The sequence below is a fragment of the Hermetia illucens genome, chromosome 2, assembly GCF_905115235.1.
Source record: "Hermetia illucens chromosome 2, iHerIll2.2.curated.20191125, whole genome shotgun sequence".
Taxonomy (NCBI): Eukaryota; Metazoa; Arthropoda; class Insecta; order Diptera; family Stratiomyidae; genus Hermetia; species Hermetia illucens.
Window position 1 is genome coordinate 178,876,318 of NC_051850.1, and position 16,875 is coordinate 178,893,192.

At 45.4% G+C, this 16,875-nt stretch overlaps 1 protein-coding gene across 3 annotated transcripts in view; it reads right to left on the reverse strand.

Annotated features, from left to right (window-relative positions):
* The window catches only part of LOC119649847, a 467,192-nt gene that overhangs the window by 233,163 nt on the left and 217,154 nt on the right, over positions 1–16,875 (reverse strand). The window lies entirely within an intron of this gene.

Here is a 16,875-nt window from a genome sequence, read left to right on the forward strand (position 1 = left end):
TACGTTACAATTGTCAGCTCCTAAAATCATTGAAGGGAACGTGTAGTCCTCGGCATTTTTATCTGAAGCGTAGATGAGGTGCCATATTTTTCAAGTAAATTTGCAGCATTGTAAAGCGGCGACTGCACTTATCAGTCGTCGGATCATTAGCTGCAAGACATTCATATACCTCATACAAGAACTGTGGGTTCTTGGTGGGGTAGTCAGGGGCCCAAACTTCCAACAGGCCCTCTCGTATGCCAATGTAAATGATCGACCTCGCTCCTGCATGGTAGTTTCAAAAGACAAATTTGGTTAACGATTTATATGATAGCGACACCACATCGGCTAAACTAACCATAAAAGGTCAACAGGGATATAAAGAGATACTATGGTGCCCTGTATATTTCCCCTATGGCGCAGAAGAAGTTCCCAGTGGAACATTCATCAGAGCTATCTAATATATCAAAGTAAAGGCATGGGGATTGTAATAGCAGGATTTGATGTCAACGCTCATCACATATGCTGGGGAAGTTCCAACATCAATGCAAGAAGATCGAGACTACTGGAGTATCTAGTAGGAACCAATTTGCAGTTCCTTAATTTGGGTAATGAACCCACTTTCTACAACGTGGTCAGGCGAGAGGTCATCATATTACGGTGGCATCCCTTGACGTCGCGGTTTTAGTCGGAGAGTGGAGAGTATCAAACGAGATTACACTCTCGGATCACAGACAACTTGCAAGCAACCCGACAGGAGGACAGCATGCCGGAGATGCAGCCTGGTAGGTCACCAAGCGAAGACCTGCAATGAAAGCCAAAGTTGTGTTCTCTATAGGGATCGTGGCGCGTCTGCTGAGAGCGTCGCACACACTGTAGGCTCGGGACGGTGGCCAGTCTGCAGACCGAAACTGGAAAGAACTACTGCGCGAATGCTATGATCCACATTTTACAAATTAACACGTACCGGAGTGCAACCAGCTGCTCACCAGTTACTGGCACAGTTCACTGCAGAGGTAAATGCTGATATAGTGCTAATCAGCAAGCAATACCGAAGCATGGACCTGGCTTCATGGCATCTCGACTTATCGGGCACCGCCAGTATCTGGGTTCGGGACGACGTTCGACTTCGTGTTCTTACCCAAGGCCGAAGGAATGGGTTTGTCTGGATTCAGTGTTTAGGGATAATGTCTTTTAGTGTTTACCTGACACGGAATGAGACGATGTCGGACTTTCGGCGCCGGCCTGATGCTCTGGAGGATGCCGTTTCGAGCACGGAGGGGCCAATTTTGGTAGCCGGTGATTTTATTGTAAGGGCCCTTGAATGAGGTATGCCTCAGCCGGACTATAAGGGGAAAAGTATTTTGGAAATGGTAGCGAGATCCGGGCTAATAGTTTTAAATACCGGTTCCAGGCTGCGAAGGAAACATCCCTAAAGTCACTTTTGCGTCAGATTCTCTGGCATCATTGGTGAACGGGTGCCGAGTCCTGGAAGACTTCTCGGTAAGTGACCACCAGTACATCGCATTCGAATTGGTTGATGTTACTTACCAACGCTTCCCCTGCCTGTGGAGTGACCCGAGGCTGAACATCGGGAAATTCGTCGAAGCTCTTGGAGCACGCAGTGCAGCGTTGGAGGGCACTCCGGAGAGTGATAGCGTCGCAGCTAAATTCAGTGATGAACCTGATAACGACGGTGTAAGAAGCTTCCACGCCCCGGAGTGGTCCCAGCCGCGACGAGCCTTCTATGTGCTGGTGGACGGCAGAAATTGCCGACCTATGGAGGACGCCGACCTATGTCATAAGCTCCGCCGTTTGGAACAACGTTTACACGCCAACGATGGGCATGGGCCATAAAAGCACAGTAGAGATTAGCAAAAAGAACACTCCGCGGCGCGGTAAATAAATGTAAGAAGAAGTGGTTCTCACTATGAAAAACAAGATGGAGCCAGGTCCTGATGGCATCCCGGCGGAAATCTACAAACTGGTGTTCCGCCAAAAGCCAGACTTGTTGCTTGGGATGTCCACGCTTGCTTGAAGGAGGGCATTTTTCTTTGTCGCTGGTAGGTGGCCAGACTTGCGCTGATCAGCGAATGAAAAGGAAACCCGGAGCTCCCGACTGTATACCGACCACTGTGTATGCTTGACACGGCCAAGAAAGTGCTCGAGAAGCACATCAGGAGTAGACTCACTGAAGAGATCTGCGCTGATGGGGACTTAGCCCCAAGGCAGTTCCAGTTCAGAAAAGGGAGATCCACAGTGGATGCTATTATGCAGGTCGTAGATGCGGTTCATCGAGCCGAGCCACACATTCGCCAATCGGATAGTGCTCCTCTTAACGCTTGATGTCAGAAAGGACTTCAATTTCGTAAGATGGACAGATATGCTAGGCATATTAGAAAATTTATTTCACGTGCTAATCTACCTCTTGCGGATATTGAGGGAATATCTGAAAGACCGCTCCCTGCTCTATGAGACGCCATGTCAGAAATTGCACAGGGATCCATCCTAGGGCCGGCCCTCTTTAACGTTTCGTACGATAGTCTGCTGAGACTCGATATACGTCTGGTCGATTATGCAAATGACGTTGCGGCACTACTTGCCGGACGCCATGATGAACAGGCAGGAAGTAGGCTTAGCATATTGATGCGACGGATAAGTGGATGGATGACTGCTCATGGTTTCAGCCTTGCACTGGAAGAAACCAAACTGGTTATCTTGACTAGAAAGAGGATTTCGACCCTGGTCCCATATCGATTGGTGAGTTGACTATAGAGTCAAAACCAGTGGTTAAATACGTTGGTTTAATGCTCGACTCGAAGATGAGCTTTTACGGGCAAATCAAAGTGGCAACGGACAAGACTGCAGGAGGAGTCTCGGCTTTGAGTCGGCTAGTGGCAAATGTTGGGAGCCCTATATCTACTAGGAGACGTTTCCTTATGGGAGCAACGCAGTCGGTTCTGCTCTATGGCGTGGAGGTATGGGCTGATGCCTTTGACCAGAAGATGCGTCCTTAGTACCTTGCTCAAGTGCAGAGATGGGGGACTTTGCGAGTGGTGCCTGCTTTCGTACTGTTTCAGAACCTCAGATGGTGTTCGCGCGAGTGATCCCCGTTCCATTCCTTGCCAAGGAGCATAAAGCTGTCTATCCCCGTAAAGGCGAACACTTAAGAGAGGTGAATATCCGTGAAGGACGTCAATGCATCCTTATCGAGTGGCAACTCTCTTGGCAAAATGAGCCAAATGAGCCGGCTCATCGACAATTTAGACTCGTGGCTGAACCGAACGCACGGTTGATTACTTCCTTACTCAACTTCTAAGCGGGAATGGAGGTTTTCAGTCTTACCTGCACACGATTGGGAAGAGACAATCTCCTGATTGTGTGTTCTGCAATGAAGTGGTGGACGACGCTGAACATACCTTTTTCTGTTGCGAGAGATGAAACGGTTTTTGTCAGCAGCTTTATAAAGACACAGGGGAGCTCTCTCCAAACAACATTGTTAGGGAGATGCTGAAGAGCGCTGGCAGCTGGAGCCGTCCTGTGCATTATGTTCGGGCTCTTCTTGTTGCGAAGAAGATTGAACTCGACCGGAGGAGGAACCGAGTGGCAAGGGGTTCCCTAAACTAACAACTCCCTTCTTCACCTCTCCTCCCGTTGGGGAAGGGGATCCCTGACTGGAAGGCTTCCAAGGCCGGGAGAACGGGAGGGCTAGCCCGAAGTAATGTGTGAAACGGTTCCAGGCTAGTTCTCTAACGACAGGGAGGTGTTTAGTTGGTAGTCCGACATCGTACTGTTGCGGGAGTCCAAAATCCTGTGCCTAAACGCAGTCACCTACCCTACTCCCAAGAAAAAAAAAAATGGTGGGACCAAAACCAGCTTTTGGCATCCGGCCATTTACTGTCAAGTCTATTCTGAAGGAAGAAATGGCAAGGATTCACCCAGCCAAATAGAGAAATTTGAACTTCTGTCGGCAGACCAAAATCTTTGTGAAGGAACCAGAGGCCGAACCTAGAGCGGCATTTCTGTTGTCCCTTAAGAAGTGGGTTATGAAAACCCTAGTAGGGCTTTTAACGGGACACTGCCCCTTAAACAACCACATGGAAAAAATCGAAGTGGTGGTCTCGACCATATGCAGCCAATACGAGGAGGAAGAAGAGACGGTCCTGCGCTTCGTATGCCGCTGTCCGACAAAGAGAGAGACGCGAGAGACCACTGAATAGGCGATCTCCGGGGTTACGGCTCCTCCCACTAAACTAAACTAACTAACTTTTGCAAAGGGTTTGCCCGGTTATTCAAATCAGCAACCAGCAGCTCTGTTTCTGTGGCGCGATTTTAGCCCTATCTGCAAATTTCGTTTCAAAATGAAAAATTTCGATATTTTACCTTCAAGCAAGCTCCTTTCGGAATATTCCTTTCATTGGCATTGAGATCATGTGTGGTGCAAAGAAGATCAAACCATTCTTCAGCTAAAAGATACTCACGGTAGAACGGCTTATACCGTATCGATAAGATATAATATCTTTGCTGATCGCATCTGCAGGGCAGGTGCAACATTAACCGATCAATATATTCCATATTTTCATCAATATGGGATACCAACACACACCGATCTGGTGCAAACCACCCAAGATACAATGTTAAATGCGAAGTGGAAGTCAACACCAACAATAACACGAAGAAGAGTTTCGACAAACTCATTAACCGCTCGGTTGTCCATTTCATTCTTCGAATCCATAAAATTTAAGAGTCACAAACATGATCCCTGCGCAATGTTCATAATGTTGTGATGTTTTCTGTGTTCACGTATCCATTCTCGTAAATATATCTTTTAGATACCAACAAACCAAAACAATAAAAATTCTCTAGACATGTTTCATCATCGCATCATTCACCATCAACAACCAGCTGTGATTTATTGCTATTTGTTGCAATTAATTCAACGCCCCAAATGTGAACATTACTTTTAAAACTACATGAAAACACGCAAAGATAAGATATGTGATATGATAGATCTAAATACGCTATAAAGTTTTTAATGTTCAACGGGCTTCTCGGAGGGGGCTGAAAATCTGTAATGGAGGTTCTAAATAAGGATCCTTCGACACAACGCTGTGGTCTGTCTTGCGTTTGACTAGTTTTACTTGTAGATACAAGCACTCGTATCTATGGTAGTCGCAGATTGATTTCGCTGTGAAGATGAGGCCTAGGGAGATTGTGCTAAGATACTGAGATGCGGGCACCAGTTTTGTGCAAGAAATAGACTGATTGCCAATAGTACATCTTCTGATCGCTCCTTCGACTGATATTTTGGGTTACATGAAAAAGTTTCATCGAAACCGGAGTTTCCAAAGTTGCACAAGGAAAACTTGTATTATTTAATTAGCTATCCCCAGGGTCCCTTTATTACTTTAGATAGAGTTATGAGACTAGAAAACGGTTGAAATTAGAGGACAATGGAATGTGAGAAAATCTTATGTAATCCAACCTCATAAAACCAAATTCACATGCCCTTGAAGCTCTTAGTTCATAATTCGTTCCAAAATATCTTTAACATTAATTACAACCAATATTGATCGTTGATTACGTCCAAAAGGTACCCACTAAACCGTTCAATTTCAAAAAAAAGATTATCAAATGATGATCAACTCACGAGAGGCCTCCATCAAGACAGCAATTAATTACTATTTCGATCGGATCGACACAATTTACATGATCATTGAATACGAGACCCGTTGCGAACCTTAAACTCAGATTGTGCAACTGAACCTCGTCTGTGACTTACTCATAGTCCAGAATCCAATACCCAACGGGCAGCCATGGTGGCGCAAAGGTAACTATGCCTTTGGAAGATTGTTTTCAATATGAAAGTGAAATTGCGTTGAAAAAGCCTTCCGTGCACAAATATCGTTTACAGAGATCGTTTCTTTGGAATGAGTGAGTTGTGTACAACACGGAATAATAGAGTTATTATGCAGACCAGTTCCTTGAGGTCTGAAAATTCAAATTTTTGAAGAGTAATGCCAGGTACACTGCAGGATGGACAGTTTGACGCACTTTGACTCAACGAAATACGAAGAACGCGAAACAAACGCAACCAGAGGGGGCTCACTGTAAGATATAATGGAAAAAACATTGACCGCTGCATCCCTGCATTCCTAAGAATATCCTTTGACAGGCGCGGTAATTAAAGGCTCCTTCGTGGATGTTTTAGATAGTCTATATAAAGCTTCGATATAGTGAGGCCTGTAGAGAGAAATACAGGTTCGGGGGTTGCGTTCTGTTCGAATGTCTTTAACCTCAGTACCTACCTTGAGCTTACCGGATAAACCCTGGATTTCCCCAAGGGGAGGTTCAGGTTCGAGTTCTTTTTGGGAGCATGCTACTTCAGGCCTGCCTTCAGATCACGCAGGTACCATTTAGAACCTACGCCACTAAAGACTGTCTCCTTCCTGACTCTGATATACTGATCTCAGACGTGCTTTTTCATAACCCCTGTTTAATGGTTGTATTCCTTGCAGTACCGCAATGTTGATCTTCGCTCCACTGCTTGACGCCTCAACTTCTCTGGCAGAAACAGAGCAAATACTCACTCAGCAGGAAACTATCGAAGGCGTTGTCATCAGGCAGATGTGCAAGGGAGGTAGTGTGAAGCATGCGTTCATCGGGATACTTTTTCGACCTGGTCATATGTTGGTGGACTGCGGAATAATTTAGGACTATAGTCCCTGAATTTTCAGGCTAGGAAGGAGCAGAATTGTCAACATGTGTTGGGGATCATTGCCAGGGGCACACACGGTGATAAGGAGGATCTTATGAGCCTCCTAATTGTTCAGAATGAGGATATCCATACGCGATTATGGGATGTTTTCAGAAACAAGGAGAAGAGCAAAGATAAATTTCCCACGAATGGCCGCCCCTTGGACGCAGTCAAACGTCAAAATTGCCATATCAACCCCAGATTTGGCAACATATCGGTGTATAGTCACAGGAAAAAGCCAAGGAAAGATACTATGGAGGGGACATCGACTGGAAAACTTACCGAGGTCCCCGAATGCACCTCGGAGGCCATAGAGGCTAAAAGGACTAGATTAGGCAGGGAGTACACCTGCTGCCCAGTAAAGAGGAAAAGCAGGACGACTTAGGCTTAGATCGTCTAGGGTTTAGGGTAGATACCGACTTGCAGGAGAGCTCGTAATAACAGCGGAGACAACGGTCAGCACTAAGATAGGTAAACCCCCACCATGAAAAACAGCATCTGCTAGCTCAAATACTCTGGATCTACCGGGGCATATTCACGGTCTACAAGGGGAAAAAATGAAAGGCAAAAAACCAAGAGCTTGCATATGTCTTTCTGAGTTCCTTACCGGAGACCTTGTGGCTGTCCAAATCCTAAGCCGGAAGGAAGAACTCAAGAGGTAGTCCTGGCATTGGGCTACTTACCAGAAGACGTTATCAGATCCTACCGGAGCTAGTCATTAGTTGGTCAAGTACTGTGAGAGGAGGGCGTTACCACTTCTCCTCAGCTGCCGTGCTAAGGCCCATCATGAAGTATGGCGAAGCAGCGATACCAATCGAAGAGGTTAGTACTTTCTTGAATTTATTTTTAGCAATAAGTTAGAAATATATAATATAGGCAACCTTCCCAGCATTCGAGACCAGCACTAGACTAGAGAGGCACTAGACATAACTCTAGGGAATACTCAAATGAACGGGCTGGCCAGGAAATGGAGGGTGAGATTTGAGCTCTCTATGTTGGATCACAGAATAATCAGATTCGACATTGAGGGCAACTCCAAAATAAAAAGAATAATAAGAAATCTCATGAGAACGGATTGGGACTCCTATGGAATGCACCTGAGTAATAACATACCTCACCTGCAAATGGGCGTGATATCAGGAGCGAACTGCAACTGAATACAGTGGTGAAAGACCTCAACAAAGTCGTTATTGGCTCATATGAAGCCAGCTGTCCGGCTAAGGCAGTTAAGTCATCAATGCGTGTACCCAGGTGGAACAGGAATCTAGCCAGAATGACAACAGAGGTATGAAAACTCTTCAACTGGGCAAAACAAATCGGGGACTGTCCGACATATAAAATACGTCTTACGGCGTAACGTGATCAGGGAAGGAAAACAGAATAGTTTCCGTGCAGTGATCGAACAAACCACAGAAGCTGTTTTCGGTCTGTCTGAAGAAAGAAAGAAAAAGATGGCACATTTTTCGAGAATGAGGATGACAAAGTATATCTGCCACTCGAACTTATTTTCCTGGACTGGCGGATCACGGTGGAAGGCGACAACGTTCTGCCTGACACCCCAACAACGAACAAAACGGGAAGAAAGGAGAACTAGAAACTAGCAAAAGTGGGCAGTGAGAATCCTTAGACCACTGAAATCACCCGGAGCTAGATGGCATCCTTCCAGCGTTACTCCATATAGGCCTCTAAATTATCTTAGAGTTTCTTCTAAGAGTAGACATCATAGCCTTGGGCAATATGTCAAGGGGATGGAGGTTGGCAAGAGCAATCTTTATTCCGAAAATGGGTAAAAAGGTTCTTTTTCAAACCCGAGTTGGCCTGGAAGGCAGCAGGAACGTGCCTAAGTAAACCGGAAATGGGGTTATGGCTATGACATTAAAAATGAAGAGGACTGGCGGAGGAAACTATACTGAGGGAACTACACTAAGCGAAACTACCAGGAATGCAGCAGTCCAGAGTGCTTATGGGGGATACGAACCTAAGCGCATAAAGAACTGTTTAAACCTCACCACATTGGTCCCTGCCGACTATTATCTGGAGAAGCTAGGGATATCTACAGACATTGCCTGCAGGTTCTGTACGGAGGATATCGAAACCTCCATACAGGTTCTGGGACAGTGTTACGTAAGTCATCTCACCGGAGAGGAAGGACCTTATCGGAAAGACCGTAGTCGTGGAAGAAACTCTACTTCGGGGTGGACCCCTCAGATTATCAGAGGGCAAATAGACAAAAGGAGGTGAGGGGGAAACAGCGGTTATCTGCCGCCAAAGGGATCACGCCACGACAGTGATTCTACTGGCGCAAATTCGAGCTCAGCTACGACGACATCATCAGCGCCAAAAGGGGAAAGACCAACAACGGTCAGAGACCCTTCTTATTATGCTGAATTAATGAAGATCTTTCGCGATTTTTTCGCGGCCGGATCACTTTCAAGACCATTGGGTATCAACAACGGTCTACGACAAGGGGATGCCTTATCATGCGTCCTCTTTAACCTGGCCCTCGGGAAAGTGATCCGTGATGCTGAAGTAAACGCGAGGGTTACGACCTCTTTAAGTCCACCAAACATACAAACTGCCTTCATCCAAATCGAGCAGGCGGCAGGGCTGCAATGGTTAGAACGGAGCACTTTGTGTCACACGCCTAGCGAACCCGGGCACAGGGACTGCAGTCAACAGAAAGAAGATGTGGATCATATTCTCGCTTCTGAACGGTGCTAGTTTTTCAAAATATAGTTGCAGAAAGTAAGAAGTCAATCACCATGATTCACATCCTGCAAGCGAACAGGCACGGATGTGGAACTGCTAACGACCAGATGAGGCTGATGGTGCAAGAAAGAAGAGCTGAGTTGAGCAGCGACAACGACCAGCACCGAGATAGGAGCTCACCATAGTGGTAGGCCGATATATCTGGCACTGCTGTCATCTGGATGAGAGATACGGTCATCGCCGAGGAGATCGTTGCATGGAAATGATTTTTTCAGTGTTTATATCACATCGAACGTGCACCTTTGGGTATAAGCCCGATGCTATAGAGGGCGAGATGCGAAACAAGGAAGGGAGGGTTAGAGTTGAAAGAGACTTTGAGAACCAGGACCTGGCATGCCTCAACCAGATCCTCGGGATGCACAAATTTTGCAGATGCCCTCCATGACAGAACCTATTGTCCTAAATATCAGTAGCGCCTCAGAACTCCGAGGCCCTGTCCGGGAGGGCTTTCTGACGTGACTTTTTCGATGGAGTCCTTAGTGTGAATGGTGCAACGATGGGGTATACTGAAATATTTCACAGTCAGTGATTATCAATATATTTCTTTTGAAGTGACAAGTGTTTCCTCCCATTTTTTGACAAATGCCAACTTATCGCTGCAGGTTGCAATGCATCAGCGCTCAAAGGAGACTCCGTCACGGGAAGTCATTTGTGTATGGGAATGGGAGAAATTGCACTTCTACGAAGGAGCTTCTTCAGACTTCGCGGAAGGACAAGGAGGAGGAGGACAGTGCAAATGAAGGCATACCTCAGAGATCCATCTTTTGTCCTTTGGTACACCTCATACGATAGACTCCTTCGGCTCGAGATGCCTCATGAATCGCATCTAGTCGGATATGCAGATAACGTTGCAGCCCTGGTTACCGTACTCACGGTTGTGCAAGCTCAGCACACAATGGGAATGGTGATAAGGAGATTTATTCTCCATAGCTCCGGAGAAAATCGAAGTTGTTGCTATGATGAAGAAGAGTGTTCCCGTAGTACTCCCAGACGCCATGGTCTTGTCGAAGCCGGCGATGAAGTACCTCGGCATCATGATAGACACGAAGATGAGTTTCTTGAGCAATACAGCAGATAAGACTGCGGCTAAAATGTTTGCAATTAGCCGGCTGGAGGCCCTTTATCCAGTAGTTGCTTATGAGTATGGTTCAGTCCGTCCGGCTTTACGGATCTGAAGTGTGGGCTGACTTCCTCAGCAAGGAGATGTACCACAAGCGCCTACCGTAAGTCCAAAGATGATGGGCTCTTCGAGTTATGTCCGCCTATCGAACTTTCTCGCTAGCAGTAATGGTGCTCTCCATGTTTCTGCACGGAGGTTTATACAGCTTAGAAAAGGCGACAGAAATATACAGCGGATATTCCAATCTCAGTTGCCCGACTTCGTTTATTGCAAGGATGTGGTGGATGGTGGCTGTCACACCTTTTTCTTCTGCAGGAGATTGGAGCAACATGACCATCATCTTTCAATGGAACGATGTCCTGTGTCTCCAGACACCAACGCTGGAGAGCGAGGACACTTGAAGCACGTTGCATTCAAGCCATCTTTAAGGTGAATAAGAGGGAGATGGATAGGGGGGCTGCCAAGGTAGCTGAGGCTTCCGGAGCCATGGGGTTGTGCTTCTATACTTATGTGTCAAATGCTTTCAGTGGACCAGTGGGGTACCATTTAGGGCGAATGGTTCACGGAAAAGTGTATCATATACCACCTGGCTTTTGACTAGTAAGGCAAGCTTTATCTATTTACTTCTGATTAAAAGTAATTCACCTCAGTGTAATAATCATACGAAAAAATCCATCACAAAGGGTACCCAAAGTCACAACTGATAAATCACGATGAGTTAGAAACAAATTCCATGGCAACTGCTTCAATCTGGTCCCAACTTGAATTGTTCCTTTTGGCTTCAGTCATGCTTCCATGGACGTCTCGCTTTCTTATAATACATCCGTAGCCGAAAACTTCACGACTTTCAATTTCCTAGCATTACCCTCTTATTATTCATTTTGCTAGTTGCCGTGTTTACCGGGACGTCTGTAATATACATAGTAATTCTGTAATTCTGTACATGATCACGTTTTTCGATGATCGTTTATGCTGAATATGCAGACCTCGGAGAAAATGATACCTTACAAGTTGCCGACCACCACCTTGCAATAATAAGATGGAACATTTCTTGTATCTCGAATGACTGCAGATTATGTATTTCACAGATATATTTACAAGTGTAACATGGATTGAATTACTACCGGACATGACGAGCCATTCCAGTGATTTCTGATGGTATAATTCAAAGAGTCTCAGTGCTGTGGGTTGAGTATTGGGGGAACTATCTTTTCTTCTTTTTTGAAGTAGATTTACGGCCAGATTTTTGTATTCTGAAGTGCTTTTTCGGAAATTTATCGGCTTCAGATAGTATATATATTCCACACCTGTAATGTTAAAAAAAGTCAGTATAATTGGAGGAGCACGAGTGACCACATGACACCCAAAGAAGCAATGATATCACGGATTCAGATTTGATTGCATTTTTTTTTGGAATCAGATTGGATAATCTCTCTAATTGCATGAACTATGAAAGTTATTTCATATGAGTCCAAATTTGACGCAACATCTTTGCCTCTATTACCGTAAGACGCCGTTCATTGCCTTTTATGGTCGACTAACATTTAGAACCATAGAGAGTGACAGGACGGACGAGATTGCGATAAATTTTAGATTTGAGACGTTCTTTGATACATCGATCACAAAGGACATCAGTTGCGGAGCGTTACTTCATTCAGGTTACGTTAATGTGTGAAGCAATTTCATAACGCAGTTCTCCGTTGGCTGATAGCATTAACCCGAGATATTGAAATTGCTCAGTTCTGGAGAGGTCAATGCGATTGACAGTGATTGTATCCTCAGTTTTATTCCAATTCAATCTGAGACCGTGTTGCATGAGGCGATCATTCCATTTTTGGACGAAGTGGGCTCAGTGTTAGAGCACTAGACTGTCGTACCGATGTCGGTTTAAATATCACTGCTGGTAGTGGGATTTGTATCATGACTGGATGTCATATGCTAGGCAGCTCAGCTGTGAATGAGTACCTGAGTACACCTGTATTGCACGTTCTTTGAAAGTCACCTCTCGGAAATGACACTTTTTGTACGACACGGATGAGGGACCCAAGCACTGCACCATCACATCAGGAGAACCACAGGGCTCATTGTTGGGTCCTCTTCTGTGGAACGTAATGTATAATGGAGTCCTTCTCTTCCCATGCCAAAGGAGGCTGCAGTAATCGGTTTTGCAGATGATCTAGCTCCGTTGGTCGTCGTGAAACAGCTTGAAGACGTTGAAGTATATTCTAACGAAACCATTAGCGCTATAAAAGCGTGGCTGGAGATGGTTCAGCTTGACTTTGCAGAACAAAAGACGCGGGCGGTCTTGATTATCAACCGTATGAAAAGGAATACGACTAGTATTCGTCTTGGTGACCACAGCATCGCTTCAAAGCCGATTATCAAATACTCAGTGGCGATGATTGACGCTAAGATCAATTTCATGGGAACCTGGATTATGCCTGTGTGAAGGCGGCAAATATCAGCATATTTTTAGCGCGGATGATGCCTAATATAGGAGGTCCAAGATACAGTCGCAGATTACATGTGACTGGAGTGGCTCGCTCTGCATAATTATACGCGGCACCAGTTTTAGAAGAAGCGTTAGCATGTGAGAGCAATCGGAGCAGAGTAACTATAATTTATCACTACTAAGGCACTAAGGGTGCCCATTCAAAACAATCTCAGGCGAGGCAGCGCGTGCTATTGCAGGAATGGTCCCTATGGACATTCTGGCAAGCGAGGCTTGCTGTCTGTACGAGATTGGGAAACATTAATCTACCTGAAAAAGACACAGAATACCGAAAGGCGAGAATGGCTGGAAAAATTTCAGCAACTATGGGATGATTTGCAGAGGGCTCGCTTGGCCCACACTCTGATGATAATGTGATCGTATTGAGACTATGACCGTCCGGTTGTGGATAAAATCCGGCTCAATAGGTTACGGTGGGCGGGTCACTTAATCCGTATGGATGAGGATGATCCCACCCGGAAAGTCTATAAGGGCAATATCTATGGTAGAAGAAGACGCCGAGGCAGACCCTGCCTAAGATGGAGCGATGGCGATGGCGGTCAGGATGCCAGACAGCTTTTAAGGATATCGAATTGGTGGACCTCGGCGCAAAACCGGGATGTCTGGAGTTCCTTATTAAGGCAGGCCTAGACCGGATACCGGTTGTTGCGCCGTTGATGATGATGATGATTGAGAAATGGATTTAGCGACCACACGGCGATATTAACTATCCCCTGACCCAATTTCTGTCATTACATGGTGACTACAGGAAGTATCTGCACCAATTCAGGTTGGATAATTCTCCCCTTTGCCCTGAAGGTTTACTGTCCACGATTATGTTCAGAGAGACGAGGAGCCTGGAAAATTCCCTCAAGATCAGCATACGCACCCAGAGTATCGTCGGGGAAATGTTGAAGTTGGAAGGAAATATGTGTACGGTAAACTCCGCAATCAAAAGGATTCAGACGGAGTTTAGAAAATCGGAGCGGGCAAGGAGGGCGCAAAGAATGGAAGGCTTGGTCACTTAAAGTGCATTTCTTCCCGCGTAGTAATACTTTTCGGCAAGAAGGGGGAAGGAGGAACTAGCAGGTGGTTTCAATGGATGAGAATCCCACACACTGCTGCAATCTCGCACGGCAGTGTCTTTCTAAGATTTCCATCATCATCCATTTAGACAAGAGAAGGCCTATATAGGACTGGTCTTGACTGAAGTACTCTGATCCAATTTCATTGTCATATACATGTATAGCTGGCATACCCCATTAAGTCGCACATTGTCTGAATTTGAATTTGGCAACCATGTTCACGCCGCTATAGGACGAAGTCCAAAAGTGATTCATATTCCTTCGAGTGGGGAAGCAAAGAGACTAATGCAAGGGGCGTCAGTCTATTAGAAGCTTTTGCGCAAATGATCATAATTCTGGCCAACGGAAGTGGCGATTTGGTTCAACTGATGACCTGACCTCTAGCAGCCCTACATTGGCGGATATTTTGTTCTGGCACTTTAGCGAGAACTACACTAAGGAAGCGCATACTCCACAGCAAACGGCTGGTAGGATCGACTAAGTGCGAGGAGAAGGATATTTGGTGGAAACGTGTCTATCAATAGGGGGGGGGGCTTTCAGCATCCGAGTTCTGAATCAACAAATGGTAGGTTTTGGGATTTCTTTCCTCTCATTTGGCTGCGAGGAGGGGCCTTCTGAAACCGAGAGGCGGCTCCTTCGTCAAAGCAAAAAGCTGGTGCAATGGAATGGTTCTGATCAGCTCCAAGCATCTCTTCAGGATATAAACAGATATTGAGTTGAGATTGTTTCCAAAGTATTTTGGCGGATTCATAGTGGACGTGACAATGGGTTTACAATGGCCATACCACAGATCAATAGAGGTTGATGGTCTTACGGGGTGTGAGACCCCAAGAAAAACCATTTGAGAAATTAATTAATTTGCCTGTCTTTACGGTTTTAGAAATGATGGAATTCAAGTGGTCTCTGATCGAACACGTCCTTGTTGTCTCCCTACTTATAAAGGTGATGGATTTGACATGGGCAAGGGTAAGATTATTAATTTTAATGAGCAGGGGTGTTACCCTGCTTCTCTTGAAGGATATAGATTGGGATTTCGTTATGTTGATTTATAGGTCCAATCTTCGGGGTTCATCAATAAACGCATTTACCTGCCTTTCCAAACATTTGGAAGTCATCAACCAATTATCTCCAGTGGCCAAAAGGAGATAATCTTCCACATATTGGAAGGTTTCAATGCTATTAAATCATTTATTACGCAGGGATGTTGTATAGACATTAAACAATATTGGACCCAAAACGAACCCTTGGGGAATCATATTTCCAGCTTAAAAGCTGTCCAGCCCTAGTTATCGGCGTCGATTGGACATTATCCTTGGCAGTCATAAAACAATTTCAGCAGGCAAACGCTACTAAAGGTAACCAGATCGACCTTCTCACAGGAGTTCTTCACATCCAGCACCACAGCCAACACCTGCTGACCTTTACCTTTGCTATCGAAATATGCAAAAGGATATCATTGATACAAGCATAGGAAGATTTGCCTGCCGAATAGGCATAACAGTAAGTAGGCAGGACTTTGTATTGTATTGTATTCATTAGTGAAATTATTGATCATAGAATTAAGTAGTTTGATAAGCACATTAATGAGAGCGATAGGGCGGTAACTGATCAAAGGTTCTGGGTTATTAAGTGTTTTTGGAATGGGTACCACTCGAATAGCAGACCAGTCCTCAGTAGGACTCAACTTGCACCCGATGAGGTTAAGCCCCTGCAGCAGCGCAGATCATGTTTTCAGCGCCAACCATACCATGGCGGAGGCACGTTTGTTTAAGCAAAGCAGCAGCCAGCTCTTCTAGAGAGAAGGGTTTAGAAACAGTGGGGTATCTAAGGATACCCGGAAGAGAGGTGGATGGGTGCTGTACTGCCCACCCACCCAGCAACAACCATCTGTCATCATGTCTAGAACGGAACCCAATTAATTAGGCATAGACGGTGGGTGAATAAAAAAGTGGTCATCCCATTATCAAGAAAATTAAATGAGGAGTTGAGGACAGTAGGCTTCAATCTCGTCCCTTTGCCATTACTGAGGTAGACACCCGGTTTTTGGGATCTAACATTAAGACCCCAGTGATGGGTACCTTGTTATATTTCTCACAAAAAGTGACGAGCCTACCAAAGGCCGTGTTGAACTCGATGTTAGAGATGCAGGAAGGGAGATAGACTGACACGATCACGATATTAGAAGTGAGGTTGAGTGTGTCAGTAACGACAATATCATAACCTGAAATAATGATGAAAGATGATAAACTCAGTTTCGAGAGCGAAGATGTTGGGCTGGGTCTGCGGCATAACTGGCTGAGATCACTTTCTAAATGGAGACATTTATGGGTGGTATGATGCCAGACTCATCATGGAACAGTTGCGAAAGACGCGCTTTCGATGGCATGTCTATGTCATCCCCACTGATGATAACTCGCTAGCTAAAATCTTAGTCTATGTTAAGTGAACTAAGGCCCGATCAATGATATGCCAGACGATGATTTGAGGACCAATTCTACCCGGACTCAACTTATGGCCGAGAGGAATAGCGTACCCCCTCGCTACCAAATAGGACTAAAGAAAAACAAGAAAGTATAGACTGCCTGCTTTTTGGGGACAGGAGTCCCAAGAATACCATCCGCTCCGCTTCACCCCTATATGTTGTGGTTGACAGTGCTCTAATTAAAAGTCCAAT